The sequence below is a fragment of the Camelus bactrianus genome, chromosome 14 (assembly GCF_048773025.1).
Source record: "Camelus bactrianus isolate YW-2024 breed Bactrian camel chromosome 14, ASM4877302v1, whole genome shotgun sequence".
NCBI classification, from domain to species: domain Eukaryota; kingdom Metazoa; phylum Chordata; class Mammalia; order Artiodactyla; family Camelidae; genus Camelus; species Camelus bactrianus.
Window position 1 is genome coordinate 11,448,597 of NC_133552.1, and position 22,750 is coordinate 11,471,346.

At 34.1% G+C, this 22,750-nt stretch overlaps 1 long non-coding RNA gene across 2 annotated transcripts in view; it reads right to left on the reverse strand.

Moving 5' to 3' along the window:
* Window positions 1-951: 951 nt before the first annotated feature.
* Window positions 952-22,750, reverse strand: part of LOC141579750 (uncharacterized) — a 48,293-nt gene continuing 26,494 nt past the window's right edge. Inside the window, exon 3 of one of the 2 annotated variants that reach the window (XR_012511671.1) lies at window positions 952-1,049. This is a non-coding gene — a long non-coding RNA (uncharacterized LOC141579750). Of the gene's footprint in view, window positions 1,050-10,272; window positions 10,740-22,750 lie in introns of those variants that run through there. The other variant, XR_012511670.1, reaches the window with a different exon arrangement.

Consider the following 22,750-nt stretch of genomic DNA (forward strand, 5'->3'; position numbering starts at 1 on the left):
AATTGCTTGAAAAATATCAAAGGCAATAGTTTACAATGCAACTCTCCAAGGCTGTCAATATGAGTTGGAACAAATAAGAGGTTGGCCAAAACATAAAAGGAAGCTCTGTGAAACGAGATGTCCTTAGGGAGTTCTGAAAAGCCTTGACATGTTCCTGGTGATCCAGAGGACAGGACTCATGTGTGGGACGATACACAGGCCAGGAATAGAAGATCTGAGTCTACCACTGCGAGCTGACCTTGAGATCCTGCATAAACAGGAATAAAAGACTACACCAGAGTTTTTAACTGCCTAAGAACAGAAGCCCAGAGTACAGAGCCCCTTAACAAAGGGTGTAAGACGTCTGTAACATCCCAAGGAATTAAATGAAATCTCTGACAGATCAGTAGATGATCACTAAGCTACGTGAGCACATCAGCACCCACAGTCTACAAGGAACGCAAGATTTTATAATTATTCTTGGAAAGTCACTAAACGAATAAAAAGTAGCAACAACCATGACGACAAAAACATCAGCAACAACAAACTCTGGGGATGAAGGGAAATCCGATTTCTGGAACTTCCACACTAAAAAGTCCAGTTTTCAACAACAACAGAAATATGAGACAGGCAAAGAAGAAGGAAAAGAAAGCGTTGCTCACGCTCAAGAAAATAAAAGCAGTCAAAAGAAACGATCCCTGAGGGGGCCCAGATTTACAAGATAAAGACTTTAAATAAGCTATTAAAGAGATAAAAGAAACCACATCGAAAAAAATTAAAGGAAAATATAACAATGGTGTCTCACCAAGTAGATATTGTCAATAGAGATACAGAAATATTAAATATTAACAAGAACCAAGTAGCAATTCTGGGAATTGAGAAATGCAATACTTGAAAATTCACTAGTAGCATTCAACAGTAGTCTATTAAGTGTGCAAAAGCATTGTGTCTAAAAAAATCCAATGTACCTACCTTAATTAGAGAATTCTTTTTTTGGTAACAAATGCTAATCATCATCTGAGCCTTCAGTGAGTAATAGTAGCAACTCAAAGATCACCAACCACAGATCACTGTAAAAAACAATGATAATAAAATGTATGAAATATTGAGACGATTATCAAAATGTGACACAGAGACATGAAGTGAGAAAATGCTGTTGGAGAAACGGCACTGATAGAGTCGCTCAATGCAGGGTTGCCACACACCTTCAGTTTGTGAAAAACACAATTTCCATGAAGCACCATATATTAAAGCACAATTAAACGAGGTAAGCTGGTATAAAATCCAGTGTTACTACATTTTTAGTTTGTAACTTCACTTTTATTTCCGACAGTATTTAAAAGACAAATGTGTCAAACAATTATTTTTAATCTACGTTAAAGGGCACACTATGCCCAAATGTGGGCGAGGATCTGTTGAAACTGCAAGTGCTGGGGGAATTTAAAATGGTGTAGCTGCTATGGAAAATGGTTTAGCAGTTCCTCTAAAGGCTAAACCAAGAATTACCGTATGATCCAGCGATTCTGCTGCTAGCTGTATAGACAAAGGAATTGAAAACAAGGTCTCAGACACGTGTATGCCAGTGTTCATAGCACCCTTATTCACAATAGCCAAAAGGTGGAAACACCCCAAGTGTCCATGAGCAATAGATAAACAGTATGTGGTATATGCAAATAATGGGCCATTATCCAGCCATAAAGAGAAGGGAAGTTCTGATACGTGCTATCACATGAAAGAACCTTAAAAACATTGTGCTAGGTGAAATAATTCAGATATAAGAGATGAATATTGTATGATGCTGCTTATATGGGTTACCTAGAATGAGCAGATTCATAGAAACAGAATGTAGTTTAGAGGTTACGTGGGACATAGGGGAGGGGCAGGGGGAATTATTGCTTAATGGATACAGAGTTTGTGCTAAAGTAATAAAAAAAGTTTGGATATAGTGGTGATGATTAAACAACACTGTGAATATAATTAATGCTACAGAATTGTTCACTTAAAATGGTAAATTTTGTTACGTATATATTACAAGAATAGAGAAAAAATACAAAAAGGCCTGTCCTCCTAGCTCTTCTGAGCCTTTCTGGCATCACTCACTTAGTAATACTTAAAAGCTCTCCCTTCTGTCTTAAATAACTAAGGTTGCCCTTTAAAGTTATTTACATTTGTTTGACCTTTGTAGAAGATGAAATTATAGTCTCCATCTTTTTAGAACCTTTCTCATGTTTAAAATGTACTACAAATATCGACTTTTCTCTCCCATCCATAATCAGCACGAAGTGTTTTAACCTCCTATAAAACATCCTGTATTTCAATCTTTTTCTTATATCAGAAACTCTTCTTTTTCTATATTTGAACTTTTCCTGGTTTCTCTCAGGTTGGAGAAAAACTAGAAAATGCCCTTCATGTGGAATGTATCAAATACTAAAGAAATTGTGGAAGCTAAGTTTTTGCCTCATGAAAATCTGATATGTCTGTTTATTTAAAAAAACTAAAGTGTGTCTGGATTTTTCTTTTTTGTCTTTCACTTATGATTTCCAATTCTCATTTTGTTTTTTGTCCCCAATTTTCAGTACACATTCATGCTTCTTACTGCATAGAAGTAATCTCTCTAAAATTCCATTCTAGTCACTTCTGTAAAGTGTCCTTTAATTTTTAAATCCATCTGGCTAAGTGCTGGCCACCTCCCTAAGTGTCTGCCACGGACTTAATGAAAATGCTCACTAATCCATCTCCCAGGTCAGACTTGCCATCTACCTCTCAGGCCTCCGGGAGAAATTAATGAGTTCATTGTTCTAGCGCTCTTTGAATACTTGCATTTTAGAAGTGCTATGCCAAAATTCTCCAAAAATTTGTGTTATGAAATTGTTCATGAAAAATGAATTTTATGATTTTAGTAAATGTTAAGAGCATTAAGTATTCAAAGGAATAGACCCCAGCTATTGAAAACTTGAAAGGCATTAGCTAAAGCCAGAACACCCTTACTGATATAACTGTACAGATAATGCAGGGGTTGGTGGAGGGTTTAAATCAGAATGTTTATATAATGTAAATATCTAAAAAACAAGTTTACACTACCATTTATCATATCATAGGAAAAACAAAATGCAAATAATAGAAGAGTGATATTTACTTAGGTCAATATTAATTCATTGTGTTTGAAAAATACTCATTTTTATCACAATAACATCTAACAATTCTTAGAATGCTTCAAAAACTCATATTAAGAAGAGAAAAATTATCCAAAATTCACAGCAGAGTTCCTTCAACAAATTGCCATGTTTCCTTTAATTCTTTGGCTATGTATATATTTTTAATGATGTTGAGTAAATGCTATATTTCTAGGAGTATGTGCTAATTTCAAAGGTATTTTTCATTATATCACACTATCATATTTCATACTATATAGAGATATCAACACAAAAGATAAACATAAATATGAAATTAACCCAATTTCTACCGCTGATAATATTTTGATATAGTTCAATAAAATTTTTTTTTTGCATTTCAAAAATTTCAGTTCTCTTTTTAACAGAACTATTTTAATAACTTTATTATACAAGAATGAATTTTTATCACACCAAAATCAGGTAATGAAAATAAGCTAAAAGAAAAAATCAAAAATCATGACTAATCCCACCATGTAGAGACACATTAATAGTCTGGATTATAGTTACTCCTTCTCCTTTGAGATATAAATATGTATACATCTGTGTGTATACATACAGATGTGCAGATAGAGGCATATACTATACCGTGGATTTTGTGCTTCCCTCAAAATTCATATGTTGTTACTAATTCCCACTGTGATGATATTTGGAGGTGGGGACTTTGAACGTTTACTAGAATGGAGCCTTGATGAGTGAGACTAGCACCCTTGAAAAAGAGGCTCCAGAGAGCATCCTCACTCCTTCCATCACACGCGGATGCAGTGAGAAGACAGCTGTCTATGAACTAGGAAGCAGGTCCTCACCAGACACAGAATCTGCCAGCACCTTGATTGTGTGCTTCCCAGCCTCTAGAGCTGTGAGGAATAAAATTTTGTCATTTATAAGTCACTCAGTTTACGGTATTTTTGTTATAGCAGACTGACTGGACCAATATAATATAGGTAGATATATAGATATATGGATTATATGCATGGTATTTTATAATTTCATATCCATATCAATAAATGTATATAATCCAAACTACCATACTTAACATTTGCATAATATTCCAATACAAGGAATGTGGATGTGGAAAGACAATATAAAATGAACAGAATGTCACTTCTGACGTCCAAATGCCTGAACTGTCTCATTACTGCTGACAACGTGTCATGGGTTAGTTTTTTATAAAACTGTATCTATAAAATGACAGATAAGATAAAATTGTAACAGGATATATTGCTATATCATGAAAACTAAATCTTATAATACATGTATAAAACTTAGAAAGGCTCTATATATAGTAAGCCTTTCATTGTATTTGCTCATTTTCATCATTTTGACAATTTAATAAGCTAATATCTATTTGTTAACACTTGTTCCCAATTTTTCATTTCTGTCAGTCATGCTGTGATGATTATCTTTATACAAGATGATTGCACAATTAAATATTTTCTTAGGATAAGACTGGAGAAAAAATTATTTAGTTGAAGGGAAGCTACATATTAGGATCTTCTGATAAATTTCTAAGTAGTACTTCAAAAAAATTTTGTTAATATTTTCTCCTACCATTACATGTATCAGAATGTCTGTTGTACCCCCCCACCAACACTAAGTATTATCATTATTTTTAATATGTACCGATTTGAAAAGAAAAAAACATTTTAAATAAATTAAACAGCAAGTTTGGCTATTTTTATAAATGTTTATCAAATATCTCATTTTGGAAATTGCCTCATCATTTCTTTTTGGTAATTATTTTTCTATTATGATCATCATTTTTTCCATTTATCTTGCAAGTGCACTTACAAAACTCTCTAGAGTCATTTCCTAAAAGTTTCACCTTCACTGTTTTCAGAGGTTTATTCTTTGTCGATTTGGGAATTTTTTCTAGTCAAGGAAAAACACCTTATTTAGGAATCTAACATTTCACTTTTTCAAAATTTTCAAAAAATGTGTATTTATAAAATGTGTATTTTCATAAGTTCCTGCATATGTTCTATGATTATTGTTTCCTTTTCTTTTTTTTTCACTTGAAATTAGATCTTACTTTGCACTGAATTTCTGATTCAGTGATTTGATTATCATTGGTGTCATTTCTGCTTTTCACTCCCTGCAATGTTAATTTCAATTCTGCTAATGAAGTTTTGGTATCCTTACTATCTTATCTTTCCAATTGCCTTCTTATATCAACTAAGTCTCTCCTTGTAGATTTTGATTATTTCAAAAAGAATACTAAAATTTTTTCTAAATTTTTATTTTGCAGAAAATTACTTTTAGAGGAAATGTTTTCTTCTGAGTCTTGAATTTGCTATTTGTTTTTCCTCTAAAAACCGTAGATGCGATTTCTATGTTCTTAAAGATCAAAGAAGATATTGACTATAACAAATGTGTAATGATAGTAATAATATTTAGCATTTCTTCAGTACCAACTAAGTGTGGTCTTATTACATGTCTTATCCTCTATTCCACAAGGTTTGTGTTGTTATAATCATTTTACAGAGAAGAAAGTTGTGTCTTAGATTAAGTAACTTGCTTATTGTTATGCATAGATCTGTTAAGAAGATGAGTTGTGATTTAATTTAATACCAAATATCTCATTTGTTCCCATTCAACACACTATCTGAAGTAATTACTCTTCTGTCACATTTAGTCTGTAGGAGTTAACACTGGAATATAAGTTATTCACAAAGAAGAAATTTATCATCTATGGGAAGATATAATCACAATTGAACAACTGTGATAATCAAAATGTACTTTGATTAATAAGTTCTATAGAACGTGACTAGGAGATGATGAAGCCATTGTACCTGGGACAATGGCTGATGTTAGAACTTGAGTGCAGACCTGTTCCATTTAAGGACCAGAGAATGCTTGTCTTGATAGAACATGGTGTTTACTTTGGGGAAAGCGTCTTTGTAAGGTCATATTGTTTCTAAAATGGTAATTGAGACTTACAGAACCATACCTGCAACTCTAGAATGAATGGATGTTTTGAATGCCTTGCATACCAAATTTTATTCTGGAGAAAGTCCGAGCATCCATCATTTTTTTCAGTAAATAAATAGTATTAAAAATGAAATGCATGTTCGTCTATTTAAAGATGTTTACTGTCTGCCGGTTTTGAGCACAGACATACCCAAATGAGTAATGCTACATTGCTTATGTCTTGCCCTTCAGCAAAGCACAATCTGATGGAAGAGACCAGTACGTATACAAATCATTGTAATAGAGCCATAAACATCAAGAACATGCACAAATAGGTTCATAAACAGTGCTACAGACCCAAACGGTTACAGTACATCGAGGGACATCCTATTACAGAGCCATAAACCCTGACTTACAGCTAGAGAACGCAAATAAGGGAAATGGTTAAGCCTACCTGTGTGAAGGATTAGGAAAGCTTCATAGGAGGTGTTGATTTGTGATGAGAGCCTATGAAATTAATAGAATTCTGTCAGCTAGTGAGAAAAGGGGAAAGCAAGTGTCCCCCTTTCAATTTTTTTCATCATTCCCCTGCCTTAATTTCTAAGAGTTCTGCATGTGTTCAGCATGCTGAATGCTTCAATAGCTCAAAGTCAAATTTAGAAACTAGTTCTGTGCCCTAAGGGCAGAGAGTGACACTGGGTCGTATTGGCCACTGAGGGATATTAGGATTTCTTACTACATTTCAGACCACAGAGTGTTTTGTGACACCCCAGAACTCTTCTTATGAGTGTGGATCTTAGATGAAGTGGGGGCTTCAGTTTGATCTGCATTTATTATGTGATAGATTTAGGATCAGACTACTCTCAGTGTTTCTAGAGAATGCTTCCAAACAGGAAGAGAAAATTTGTTCAAAATAAAGCAATGTTCTTAAGAAGCTGCCCTTCTGCACCTTCACCTTCCCATTCAAAATTGTACAGAACACGATACTACCCAGATTTAGAGTAAACACTTCAAGGTGACTGAGGATCCTTTAAATACAGCTCGATCCCCAATCTTACTTAATGGAAATCTGGAGCTGCTGTGAGGATTCGGTATGGCTGAGAGGTGCCACAGCCCAAAAGTACAACAGGAGGTCTGATGGCAAAGGGAATTTTGTACATCCTCCCCCTTAAAAAAATAAAAATTTCTCTTTCCTTATTCCTATTCCCTCTTGTTCTGCAGTATCTATCCCGGAGTCCTTCAGTTATTAAACAAACAAATTAAAAAACTTGCTTTCATGCAGGGGTCAATTCATCCTCAATAAATTTAGCTGAATATGGTTAAAACTTTTATTTTTTTTATGAAAAGGGCACCCTAAAAATTCAGAGAGCCTTCAAAGCAAGTAGTCACTGATGGAATGATTTCAGGTACCATAATAGATCACTGAAGTGGTATTTTGGGGTTTGAATAAGAGCTAGTCACTTTCTGTACCGTGAATTTAATTGTATTTGTTTGTTCCAATCACATTGTAATACTGTATTATGATGATGCCCTACACACACACACACACACACACACACACATGACCCTGTATGCATCTTCTTTATCCATTTTTGGTTGACATACATTTAGGTCGTTTCTATGTTTTGGCCATTGTGAATAATGGTAGTGCAACTTTTAGTTTGGATCATCTGAAAGCCTGAGAAGGAAGTCAGATGCTCCTGATTTATTAAGGAAACACTCAGAAGAAAGGATGTGAAGGAAGCAGGACAGGACAGAGGAAAGAGCTAAGTTAAGGATGTCCTCTGAGCCTGGTGTCCTCCTGCCGGCTGATCCCACAGAGGGCTTTGGAGCAGAACCTGCAGCACAAAATTGGCCTCACTTTGAGCCACTGGCATCCAGGTTGGTCTGCCATTCCCTGTGAGCTGCACAAGGCTGGGCACTCTTGTTCAACTCGGGGCAAGTCTCAAGAGGAGAGAGGAGCTGTAAGTCCTTAGCAGCCATCACTAAGCAATGGAGGATGAATGTTCTGGCCTGATGAAGGAGATCTGGCCAGAGCAGCAAAAACTTTCATAAATTTACTTTTTAATTTATTATATAGTGAACACTCAGAAATATTTATTAAATCTTTAAATGAATTATTGGACTGTAACTGTGAGCAAGGTGTTATATCATTTCCAGTGAATGCCCACTGGAGTGGGGGTGGTGAGATAAAACCACGAACAACCTATAACATAGGGCAGACTGTAACATCTACAAGATAGATGTATAGATTTTAAGGAACTACAGATGAGGTATAAATTTTGTCTCAAAGCAATCAAGAAAGACTTCAGGGAAAAAAATGGAACTTGTAATTTTTTACGAACACTTTGATTCTGAGGAAGAAAAGAGGTAAATACTTCAACGGCGAGAGCTGCATTGCTAGTGCCACTGACACAGAACGTTTCCGCATCAGGCAAAGAAAAGCGGTCACGTGGCTGCTGCATAGAGCACATGTTACAGTGTGTACATTTCATAGTAGAAGAGGAGTAAATATCACTAGAAAGATTAACTGGGGGTCTAAATGTGGAGGATGCTGAGTGGCAAGCCGAGAGGTTTGGTTTTAACTCTACAGGTAACAGGAAGTCATTAGGGATATTTTAGCATGAAAGTGAAGTTAACAGAAAAGATAGTTTTAGTCCAGTGAGGTAGTTTACACTGGGGAGCATCTAGATAGAAACCAATTATAAGGCTACCTTGAATTACCTTTTGAAATTAAATGCCTTAATATCTCTGCTTCTTCGTTGAAAGCTACATTTTATTAAATATTTATTCTAAGCAATTTCTTTTAAAGGTTAAACGAAAAAGCAGACTTTCTAAACACTGTATTTCTAGGCCATATGTAAATTCCTTGTCTTGAAATACATTTTGAGAAAAAGTATGATATATGAGAATTTCAAAATATTTCTGACCCTGAATTTATAATAATGGAACGTTGACAAAATATAGACTTTCCACTAACTCTTTCTTAGTGTTAAAATATAGTCCATGGTGGATTTCTTTGATTTATTTTATTATCTTAATTAGCCATTTCATATTTCTCAACTGCAGCAAATTTGTACTTAAGAGTTTCTTAGGGGCTTATCCCAAGAAGGGACAGTGAGGAATCAAAAGCAGAATGCTCAATCCTCAAAGAGAAAACAAAGCAGTGTTTATGGGAACATTCTGAGTTAGAGAAGCTTTCACATACAGTTTCTCACTTACTTTGCATATTCAATAAGTGCTCTCATTGTAATTTACGTGTTAATCAAGTGACCTGAGTTTACCTAGTAAGAGTCAGAATTCAAACTCAGCTTTGCCAACATAAAGCTCTTTCCATATCTATTAGCCTACATAGCATAGCATCCACACATGTATCACATCTACTAGCAGGCACAGAATATTCACATGTAAAGATGAGCAGCAATATAAGGTAGCTACTGTTAGGAGCTAGGGAATAGTGATACAGAAAATAACTGGCAATGTGTAGCTCTATAAATGTTAAAATATATGTAACACACTTTTTCTTATTCCTATAATCCTGTTTAATTTCAACCTCTGCCCCCACAACCTCTCTGACCTCAGGGATGAGGCCATACTATAAAACCATAATCACATTTACAGGCCATAAATAGAGGAATGATTATGGTTATATTGAAGAATTAATATTATATTATTTACAGTTTTTTTTAAGATTTTATGTATGTTTCATAAATAGTATGATTTTTAATTTATTAATTAAAATATTACTTATTTATTGGATTACTTAATAGTACAACTGATTTGATATTAATGGATGTGTTTAAATAAATACTTTCATTCTGCTAGTCACAAAATTTTGCCTAGAATGAATTTATTGCTAATCCTCACAAAATTCCCCAAGATTAGGTTTTGTAATCATTGTTGCAGTTAGAAAATTAAAACTGCAAAAGGTTATGTAACTTGCCCAAGGGCACATATCATTAATTTTAGAATTAATACGAGAGTCCAAGTCTCTGTGACAGGGCATCAGCTTTAAAGAACCTATTACCTATCTGTAGAGAGACACTTGAATTAAAAACTAGTGACAGACAGTGAAAAGCTTATGTCTGATTAGATGACCAGGGCATTAGAATAGTCATTGTAGTAGTTTCCCATCGCTGTTGCAACAAATTACCGTAACTTGGTGTCTTAAAATAACACAATTTTATTATCTTACAATTCTGGAAGTCAGAAGTCCAAAATGAGTCCATAAAGTAAAATCAAGGTGTTGGTAGGACTGGGTTCCTTCTGTAGGTCTCGAGGACAATCCATGTCCTTCCCTCTTCCAGCTTCTACAGGCTCCTATTCCTGGTGCACAACCCCTTCCATCTTCAAACGCAGCAATAGCTGGTCAAGTCTTTCTCATGCTACATCATTCTACACTCCTGCCTCTCTCTTCCACATTTAAATGACTCACGTGATTCCTTGAGGTCCACCCAGGTAATCCAGGATAATCTCTTTATCTCAAGATTCTTAGCTAGACCACATCTTCAGAGTATCTTCTGTCAGGTCAAGTAATGTATTCACAGGTCCTGGAGATTTTGACATGAACATCCTTGGAGTCCATTATCTTGCCTATTAGATTCAGGGAAGGCTTTCTTGAAGAAAGTGATATGTAGACTTTGACACTGAGTGTTAGAGTTTGGGTCAGAACATTATAATCTGAGGAAACATTCAGACAAGATATGGTGAGAGACTGAGAGATTATTTAGAGTGGCCCATGTGTGCAGCCACGGCTACTGTATCATTCACTAAGTACTTTTTGTGATTTCAGTTAAGTCACTGTAATGTTCAGGGTCTCCATTTTTTCACATATAAAATGAAGGTATCAGGCTATGTGAGCTCTATAGATTCTTCTTCCAACCACATAAATAAATATATACTTACATTTTAACATATATATTCATGCATAAATGAGTACTTCTTAAAATTGAGGTAAAATTGACATATAACATTGTATTAGTTTCAGGCGTACAACATCATGATTCAGTCTTTGTATATATTGCAAAATGCTCGCCACAGTGAGTCTAATTAACATTCATCAAAATACATAGTTACAAAAAACTCTTTTCTTGTCATTGAGAATGTCAAACAATATTTATCAGGCCTCCGGAGGGTGCGTGGCAGTGTTCAAGCATGAGACAGTCATTGAACATCTTGTGTTTAGCTTAATCAAAGCTTTACATTTCTATTTGGACAGGGCCATGCATTTTTATTTCCTACCTTATTCATTCTGAAACAAAGTGAAAAATTATTTTGTATATTTGCTTTTTTTCCTTTCTTCTCTCATCACTTCGTTCACGGCACTTTCATTTAGTCTTTTGTAACTTTTTTCATTTAATTAAATTCTTACTAAAATATATTCTTCTCAATATTTTAGTTTTGTCAAAGCAAGGAAAAAGAGAAAGATACAAAAACTCGTTATGCATTGTTTGTATTTATTGATATTTTCCGGTATTATTTATCATCTTTCTGAGATTTATTGTGCTCTTTCTTTATGTCATACTATTCCTTCATGTGAAACAATTCCCACACCAGAGTCTACTTAAAAGAAAACAGACATCATTTTTTTAAACATTTTTTATTGATTTATAGTCATTTTACAATGTTGTGTCAAATTCCAGTGGAGAGCACAATTTTTCAATTACACATGAACATGTGTATATTCATTGTCACTTTTTTTTCTCTGTGAGCTACCATAAGATCGTGTATATATTTCCCTGTGCTATACAGTATAATCTTGTTTATCTATTCTACAATTTTGAAATCCCAGTCTATCTCTTCCCACTCCCTGCCCCCTTGGCAACCACAAGTTTATATTCTATGTCTGTGAGTCTATTTCTAAAAGCAAACAGACATCATGATCTAAATTCAAAATCAGCTCCCAGACTTGCCGCAAAGCCTGTATTTCTACTGTTAGTATCACTCCTTTGGATTTAAAAAAAAAAAATCCTCTTCTGTAAACTCTTATTACAAGGCAATCATTTTGCCCTGAAAGAAGTTTACTGATTGCATATCACCATAATATACTGGCAAAGAGCAGAGAGCCGGTCCTGAGTAGACAGCTGGAAGGCCCTATGCATTTTGGATGATGATGAAGTAGAGGAGGGAAAGCCCAGGCTCGGGATACTGCCGTGTCTCTCTACTGTCTCTGCCACGGACTTCTTTCCTGTTCTCTCAACTAGACCCTAGTTGGGTCTTAATACCTCCTACCTGACACATATATCAACATACTATGCCATTTATATCACTTTCTCGATAGGTTCCTACATCCAGCCCCTCCCCTTCAATTAACCCTACATACTTCGTATGTCATCATTCTGCTCTGAAGCTTGTTTGTCTATATCACAGGTAAGTTAAAATTCAGAGTCTTCCACAGCATGGTCTGTACCAATCTTTTCAATGTCACTGCACTTTTAACGAAGTCTTCACTAGTGTCAAACATGTCTATTCACAGTTCCTTGAATACACATATGTCAACATCCATTTCTACCTCTACTCATCAAAGTAGTTTCCCTGCCAAGTAAGCTTGGACTCTTCCTTTTTCTTTCTAAATCCTATCTTTCTAGCTCTACAAGAAGATCTTATCTTATTTCCTCAGATTTCATGGATTAATACTTCCCTGAAATTCTACGGCACTGATAATCTATTCTTCATTTGTCATATAATGAACCGTGGGTTTGCTTTTTTAAACATAGGTTTCTCTTCTCAATGTAAGTATACTACCTGCCCAACTACATTCTAAATCCCTCAGGAATGGGGACTATAACCTTACCCTCTTGGCATTCTCAATCCATAGCACATAGCCTTATTTATAAATGGTTCGCAGTAGAAGTTTGTGAATGATTATGACAACTACTTTACAATTTGGTTCGAGGAATCTAAATTATATGTAGATAAAAAACCTACTGGTATTTGATTATTTGTATGTAATAGAGATATGGAGGGGGATACTGAATAGCTGAGAAGCCATGGGATTGGGGGGTCACCAAGATAAAAGTCGTAACTTTTAAAATGCAGATCAAGGTTCTGAACTGGACCCTTATCAAGTGTCAACACAAGGATATAACATATGGTAACTCAGGTTCTTCCAAATGTCGTCATGTTTGCTAAAAACATTTTAAAACTCATAGGAGGTTTTAGGCAAATTCCAGTAACATTCTTGGGGATAGAGCCAACTATCTTTCACTTTGTTTCAAAAATTCAAAGCTTACTGTAGTTCTTACATCACCAAAATGATCACACAGTTCAGAATATATAACACCTTTCTGAGGAGGTTCTATTTTTCTGGATACACAGAAATGATTCTTATCTCAGCTGAAAACAGGTATGAGGTCACTTGTCAAGAACAGGCTCAAATATTTCTTTCTCTGAAAAATCATCTTCAAATCATTTCATAATTGGTTGTTTCTTCCAATGTGCTCCCAAAACACGTTACCTTTCTCTGTTATAAAACTTACTATTATTTTATTATATAGTTTATTTACATTTCCATAATTGTCACTACCCCAACAATTTGTTAAGGATATTTTTCCCCTTTTGTTTTTTGTTTGATTTTTAATGTTGGGGAAATTTCACATTAAAAGTGTGCCATGAATGTTTATCAAATGTGTATTTTAAGAACACATGGAAGTTTGAAACTTCTACCACCTGATTTTGGGTATTTATTCTCTCAGAGGCATCTGTCATGCTTTAAGCAAACAGAAGTCCACAGAGCCAACAAATGAAGTGATCAGTAACAATAGTGAGATTGAAGCAAGCTCCTTAAAGATGGAATTGTACTTCGACTTTATAACTCTCACCAGAACTAAAAGAGTTCTTGGCATACTGTATGTGCTCAATAAGGATTTACTAAGTGGATTTTAAATCCTACTCTGACCATTACAATTTCAGAGGTGAAGAAAAATCAGCACCAAATATAAGGTATTCCCTTGCCAGTGAAGATGGGCTAGAAAATAGAGAGGTTATATTTCAATATTTTATTCCACCTGTCCTGGATTTCTGATGATCTGTACCTTCCAAGTTGCTGAAGCCATTATAATGAACAACTCATGAAAGTTTCTGAAGACCATCTCTACTCCTGAATCTTCTGGTAATAACACAACAGGTTATATGTAAATCCTTGATGTTTATAAAAGGATATGAATTTACAAGCCCTAGTACAATATGATGACCATATTACAAAATTTGTGGAATTCAGATTTCAGTGAAATCATGGATGTTTAAAGTACCGTCCCATTTATCACACCTCTGTGTTGATGAATGTGGACAGTAATGACTGATGCAACATTTTAATGGGAAGAAAAACAGCTATCTCCATTATGGGGGAACGTTTTCAGACTTACTAATAGCATATCTGTGGTATCTGTTTACTCTCCAATAGCAAAAATGGCATTCTATGTAACAGAACTGTGAATAATTGTAAAGCTTCTGGTACTTAACTGTACCAGATGGCTTAACTATAGAGAGATTCAAATGAATGGTATTATATTTACCAGACATCTGGAAAACTTCTAACAACATATGGAACTCAAGACTAGCACTCCCAGTAATTTTTAATGGCAAGGCATTAACATTTGCAAAAGTGAGATTCTGATATGGCAGCATTTTACCACATCCATTGTTGTTCAGACTTTCTACAGTTCTCCTAATATCAATGTATGCAGAACATTTATATATACGAAGTGGTTAGCAATCTATGGATGCTTTGAAATTTTGTGGCACAGGAAGAACTATGAGAATTGAAAAGGAAAGATAAAAGAGAAAAAGTATAATTTAACCGTACTATGAAAACAAGCAATGTTCCTTAATGGCTGAGAAAGGCTGAGTGTTATTTTTTTAAAACAAAACAAAACAAAAAAATTGGACAATGTTTTCTCTTCAAATTCTTAGTAACTGACAATTTAACTCATATTTGATTTTTTATTTCCAAACATAGTGCTTAAGAAAGTGGTTTGAGAACAAAAAATAAAAGTAAAAATAAAATTAAAAAAAACAAAGTGGTTTGGGATATAACCAGACCTTCCTCTGATGCCACCCAGTTTATCTGTATTTTTGAGTCCCAGAATTCATCTTATTGAAGAACAGTAGAAGAATCATGTCTCTAATATTCTTATGGATTACTAAACAATAAATTGTTATAAGTAAAATGCATTTAAGGTTACATAAGAATCTTTCAATTATCCATTGTAAGAATTAAATAGGTTAAAAATAATCTGTAAGGTTAAGGGTGACAATCAGAGTTCAATTAAGATAATAGGTTAGCAATTATCTAATCAAGACATGTTATAAGACTAAATAAATGTCTAAGTAGAACTTTAACATTTTCAGTCAATTTCAAATGAAGGAAGGGAGGAAGAAAGAAAGAAAAGGGAAAAAAGAAAGAAAAAGACAGATATGGAGGGAAAGAAAAAGGAGGAAAAGAGGAAGAATAAGGATCAGGGGACAGTAGGTGTTAAAAAAGGGGAAAAGTTAAATAGGGCTTTAGGAAAATCACTTCAATATAAATTCTATTCCTTAAAATAACATCGAGAAATACATTGAGTAGATTTCTGTATATTGACTTGTGTCCAATAACTCTATTTAATTCACTTAATAATGCTAATAATTTATTTGTAAATTCTTTTGGAGTTTCTAAATATGCAATCATAAAGCTTCTTAAATATATGTTGATAGTGTTCATTCATTTATGGAAATTCTCACCCAATATATTTTCAAATATGGTTTCTACTCAATTTTCTCTCTCTTCTTCTTCTGGAACTCATTGCTCACTGTTAAAACTTTTTACAATGATCTGCATGTCTCTTATGTTCTTTGGTAGATCTCGTTTCTCTCTCTTGGCATCATATTGATACTTTTTTATTGATCTAGCTAACAGATCACTGATTCTGTCTTCTGATGTTTTTAACCTTTCATTACTGCTGTTGAATTCTTAACTTTGATTATTATTATTTTTTTGACTTCTACCATTTTATTCTTTTGTGTGTGTGTGAATTTTGGGATCTTTACTGAAATCCTCCATAATTTTCTCTATGATCTTGTACATATTAATCAAAATTATTTTAACATCCCTGTTGGTAACTCAAAATCTCAACCACGAGTCAGGCAGTTTCTTTTATCTGTTTTTTCTTCATTTTCAGTCAGTGATCCTGTATGTTTGCTTGTTGTGCTTTATTGTGCCTTGTAATTTTGGATAAGATGAGCATTCTGTGTATAATACCACAGAAATGCTGGATGATGTTAACTACTTCCAAAAAACTTAAATTTTTCTTTTGGTAGGCAGATAAACAATGAATCGGCATCAATTTGAGCTTTGTAATAGCTGATACATACTTTAGGTTTATATTTACTTCTAGGCTGCCATACTTTTAGACCATGGCACTTACTTTAAGTTTTGTCTGATGTCTAAAGTCAAAGATGGACCATACAGCTGCTAAAATCTCAGTCCAACTCTTACAGCTGTCCAGCTGTTTTTCTTTGCTGAGTTTCCTAGGGTTTTTCTCTATGGATGCACAACTGAGGATCAACCTTAGACTTAAGAACAATTCTATACAGATTTTGGTGTTTATTTCTCTGCAATCCCCTTCTCTCCAGAATTCTGTTGCTTTACTTTCAGCCAATCTGAAAGCCTCAAACTCCAATCTCTTTCCTCTCAGCTAAGTAGGGCTCTTGATTGCTGCATGGTACATTTCTTCTCCCAGTGGGTAAACTAGAAATTTCCCTAAGGGAAAAAACTTAGATAGATATGGAAATGACATGGTACACTGTCCTTCACTCAAGGACTCTAATCACTCAAATCTTACTTGTGTTTCTTGCTCCTCATTGTCTTCAAACGTTGTTTTTTAAAATATATTTTGTCCATTTGATAATTACCTTCACCAGTAAGGATAGTGCAATTTGAGTTTCCCTCTAGTTACCAAATGCAGATTATCTTTATTGATTAAATTTTGATTTGTTACTGAAATATATCATAATTGTTATTGATTAAGCAACCTGACAAAGTATTTAGGAAGTAAGGATCAGAGTGTATGATCACATTCAGATCAGATCGGTCTGATAACAAATGCCCATTTTCTTGTATTATATCTTACATAACAAGATGTATCTCTGTTGTGAGTAGGACCTAAGTTGTTGCTCTAGTTAAAGGTAAATTGAAAAAGTTCTTATCAGCAGTATGTGGAGTCATGGACCAAGAGAAACAGGTCACAGGTGGAACTGAGGGTGCAAGAAGAGTGGGAGATTTGGAATAACTTCAATAGAGAGAAGGATGAATAATAATATGTGATTTTAAGGATTACTGAAGTTCACTAAGAGTTTACCTTAGGTCTGATAGCATGGGATGACTCTCACAGGCAAGGTACTCCTTCTGACTTCAGGATTGGGTTTAGCAAAGCAGACAAAGCAGATGACAGATAATCCAGGTGTAGCACATTATAACTTCAGGGAATAAGGAATTCTGAGATTTTAGTAAATGTCAAACTGAACTATACTCACTGCCTATTAATACTTATTATATCAAATGCTACATTTGAAATCAGTTGAAATTTCAAAAACTGCCAACTGGGCAGAGAGTATGACCAAGCCAACCTAAGATGTCAGAAGACAGCAAGAGGAGAAAGAAGGAATTGGAAAGCAAAAAATCTGAAGATCTTGCGGGTGGAGATTGATATCCTACATGTGAAACACCTTCATATGGTAATAAATATGTTATTGTAATAAAATTGGAGGGTGAAATGAAATAGAGGGCAGGTAAATGAGCTGATTAGGTCAAGAATCTATGAAGTCACGTTTTTATTTTTAACAAACAAAGGAAAAAGATTTCATTCCATAAGCAATATTTTGAAAAGAATAGTTTTGATGACCTATCATAAATACTGGCTTATATTTAGAAAAATGTGAAATCACTGCTTAAAATTAGTAAAATGGCTTTAATGGTGACAAACTTCCAAATATAACTTGAGCATCACAGGGGTAAGTACCCTGCTACTCATCTGATGCCTTTTATTCGATTTTATCAAAAGTTTTGATAAAATCTCAAATACAATGTCTATTTCAGAGATTTGATACAATGTGTTATTTATTTTCATCCATAATTCTAGTTTCTATGCTTCACTTATAAATGTTTTATGAATATAAATTATCCAAAGAATGCATTTTTCTTAATTTAGGATGAAGTACTTACCCACTTTACAAAAGAACATAGATATACTTTTCTTAACTAGAACAGTCACAAAACAATTTAAATGTCACCTTCTGGATATCAGTCTAATTCCAGAGAACCAATATATAGCTCTTTAAATTGTTGATTTTCAGTTCATCAACTTTAGTACTATTTTTTCACTTTTCTTTCTCTGGCAGTGGTTCTCAGATTATTCAATGGGGTCCCTAAAAGCAGTATTATCATGAAAAATTTGCTTTATATGTCTTGTATCCCAGTGAAATCATTTAATAGTATTTTGTTACAAGTTATGGATATGATTAACATAACTCTAAGTTGATTTCAATTGCATGACTGCACAGATCTGTATAAGAAAGAGATGTCATCTGTTATGCACTCATGAATTAGATCTCTAAGTCTGCTAGAGAAAATGTCCTTTGTAGAAATGACAAATAACTTCAGTAGAATCATTCAAAGTAAAAAAAAATGAACGTTTATATTTTAAATTTAAATCTGATATATACAAAGGTTTACAGCAGCTTTATTATAATCAACAAAAACTGGAACAACTGAAAGGTTTTCAACTAGTCAAAAACTAGTCAACAAATAAATACACAGTGGTACAGCAACATAATGGAATAGTATTCAGCCATAAAAAGGAACAAACTAGTGATATACACAACACAGATAAATCTACAAGACAATATGCAAAATGAAAGCAGCAAAACCTAAATGCTACATGCTTTATGATCCCATTTATATTACATCATAGAAAAGGCAAGACATGGGATCAGAAAACATATCAATGGTTGCTAGGGAATACAGGGTGAGGTCAAGTATTTGGCGATAGAGGGACACAGAGAATTTTTGGGAGATGGTAAAATTGTTCTAAATCTGGAAAGTGGTGCTGGCTGCCCAATGGTATACATTTGTCAAAGGTCAGAGAATTGTACGCTACTAAAGAGGGTGAATTCTACTTTGTGTAAATTATACTTCTATAAACCTGACTAAACAAAGAAAAACTTTCATTTTAAGGGAATGCACTTCTGGGTATGATGCTCCGAAAAGAGTACGTCATATCTGTAGCTTTCTTCCCAAGTGTGTTACCTTAATCTAATCATGAGAAAACATAATGACAAGTTGAGGGACCTACTACAAAATAACTCCTCAAAATATCAAGACCATGAATGTCAGAGTTACTCTCAAGAACTGTCACAGACTTGAGGAAACTAGGAAATCTTACAACTGCCTTTCAAGTTCCGGATGCTGGACAAGAAAATGCATTTGTAGGACAACTGACAAAATCTGAAGACTATAGAGTAGTTATTAATACACCGATTAATGTTAATTCCCTGGTTTAGATCATTTTACTGTAGTCATGTAAGACGTTACCGTTAGAGAAACATGGGTAAGAGGTAAGACAACTATGCACACCATCTCCAGCTATTTGTAAGTCTAAAATTATTTTAAGTAAAAAGCTTAAAACTGTAAATGGCCTAGAATTTCACTTTCTTGGTAAAATATATTTGATGGTGGCAGCCTTCCCATTAGTAACAACAAACTTGTACAGAATTTGTATACAGTTAAAAACATAATTAATTAATTAATATTATTTTTAAAGCCATCATAAAGCTGTGAAGTCACAAAGCACTAGATGATTCCAAATACCAAACAGGGAAAACATTTCCCTATATGAGCAGGTAACTGCTGGCCCTTTTATTTCTTGAGCAGACTTGCCATTCCTGGACACGAGCTTTAATCAAGCTTTTTGTGGACAGAGAAAAGCTCTAAAAAGAAAACAAACCAGGAGAGATTTCAATGGCCATTTGTGCTGAAATTTGGTGGATGATCAAATACATTGTCTGTTTCATCAACTGGGACATTTGCTGAATCTGAGGCATCACAGGAGACTGGGAATTTGAGCCTAAAAGGGAAGGACCAAATTTCTCACAGTCATGAGGCATGAGCTTTCAGCAGGATTCTAGGTGTCTGTGCTGCAATTGTCTTCTAAGTACTTCCAGAGATTCACTACTTTTTCTTTATATGCCATAGATCTCTCTAACAGCATGAAATATTACAGGTATTACAGCAAAAAAAGAAGTCCTTTGGCACAGTCTGGGCATGCTACTGGGACAAAGTTACGCCAGCGTGAAAGGCAACGAATACACGAGAGTTCTCTCCATCAAGATATTTGTCCCATTTTGAATTCACATGTGTGACTGTATTAAAAGTTAACTTAAAATAGCCAAAGATCACAAGTTTCATGGTGGAAGAGGCAGGAACTTCTGTTTTTTCTATGAAGCCCATGAGGGCCATGACCAAGCTGGGGCTGGGCAGGAAAAACAGAATAAAATTTCTCACAATCTTGCACTTCTTAGGAGACAAATTCTTGCCAGATGGAGGGACGTGAGGCAAATAAAGACAGGTATCATCTGAGTCTAACCAAAGCTACCACCTAGCCCCGACTCAGTTCAATTATAATGGCACTGATGTAATCACAATATTATATCTGCTTAACAGAGGAAGCTGTGAACTATCTCTAGGGGAAAATAACATTGACTACTGTCTCTGTAATTCCTTAAACAATATGTGTGGCATGTGTTAAATATATATATTTAACAGGTCAGGTTGAAGGGACAAGAAAAAGGAAAAAGAAGAGAAAACAGAAACAGACCCACAGAATATCAAATGTTGTGTTAGAAGAATAGGATTTTTAAAATAAATATGATTAATACATTAAAGTAAATAGAGGAAGAGGTGGATGAAATTAATAAAAAAAATGAGACTAAACAGAAGGTAAGAATCTCTAAAATAGCATCAAACTGGCAATCTGAAACTATAAACAATACTTAGAGTTAAAATCAGCAGATTGAACACAGCAAAAAACAGAAGAAGTGAAATCAGATACTAGTTAAGAGAAAATATAAAAACTGAAAAATAAAGAAAATTATAAAGAAGACAGAATATAGCCTAAGAGATTTGTGAGATATAGTCAAAAAGTCTAATATATGTGTAACTGAAATCCCAGAAGGAAAGACAAGACAGAATGGTGCATGAGCGATATTGATTACATATTGGGCAATAATTTCTCAAAATTGATTAAATACACCAATAACAGGTTCAAAAATCTCAATAAATCTAAACATGACAATAAATTTCATCATAGCAAAACACTTAATGACAAAGATAAAGAGAAAATCTTATTTACAAACAGAAAAAAAGACACTTCACCTCTAAAGAAGCAACAATCTCAAGTGTACATGAAACATAGACCAAAATAGACCACAAGCTGGGCAATAAAGCAAGACAATGTATTTTGAACAACTGAAATTTCTGACAACATTGGAATTAATCTAGAAGTAAAGAATAGAAAGACAACTAGAAAATCCCTAAATATTTGTAAGTCAAATAACACATTTCTGAATAAGTAATAGGTCACAAAGAGTTATCTCAATAGATAGAAGAAAATATTGCGATTGCATTATAATAAAAATATAGCAAAGGAAATATTGTGGAATGTATCTAAAGGAGTACTCAAAAATAAAAGGATATTTTATAAAGAAGAAATGTTGAAAATCAGTGATAGAAGCTTCCATTGTAAAAAGTACAGTCAAAGTATAGCAATTTCAACTCAAAAAAATAAATAAAAACAGGAAATAGTAGAGAATGGCAAAGCAAATTAATAAAAATAACAAGCATACAATAGAGAAAATAAGACATACACTCAATATGAAAAAATAACAAAAGGCCTGAACTGGAACTTCAAAAAGTATATCTAAATAGCCCATAAATATAAATAGTTTCTCAACTTTTTTAGTCGAGTGAAATTCAATTAAAACCACAATGTGATATAACCACATACTGATAAGAATAACTGAAATAAAAAATGCAGGCAATAGTACCTAATTTTGACCATGTGGAGTACTGGAATTGGTTCAACAGCTGTGGGAAGTTGTTTGACAGCACCTACTAAGGCATGCCCCATGATCCGGAAAATTTCACTCCAATGTAAGTATCAAGCAAAAATGCATATTTACATTTCCCTACAAAAGCATAGGCAAATGTCATTAAGCACTATTTATAATAGCCAAAGACTAGAAATAACACGAAAATTCATCCACAGTAATATACATAAATAAATTATGGTATATTCACACAACAGAATACTGCAGAGCATTGAGAATGAATGGACACAGTTACAGGAAACAGCACAAACATGTAACAGGATGAGTGTCATAAACATAATATTGAACAAGAGGAACCCAACACAAGGGAGTACTTATTACATGACTGCAAATATGCGCTGCAAAATCCAGCAAAACTAAACAGTATATATTTACATGTTCACACACTGAAACCAAAATCTTGAAGAAAATTAAATGAAATATTATAACATCCAAGATGGTTAAGGAGGGAGACTCAGTGTGCTCAAAAGTGCTAGTATGATGTTAATTACCAACCTTGGTGGTGGTTTTAGTAGCATTTTAATTGTTCTTTAAAGTGTTCGAGTACTGTT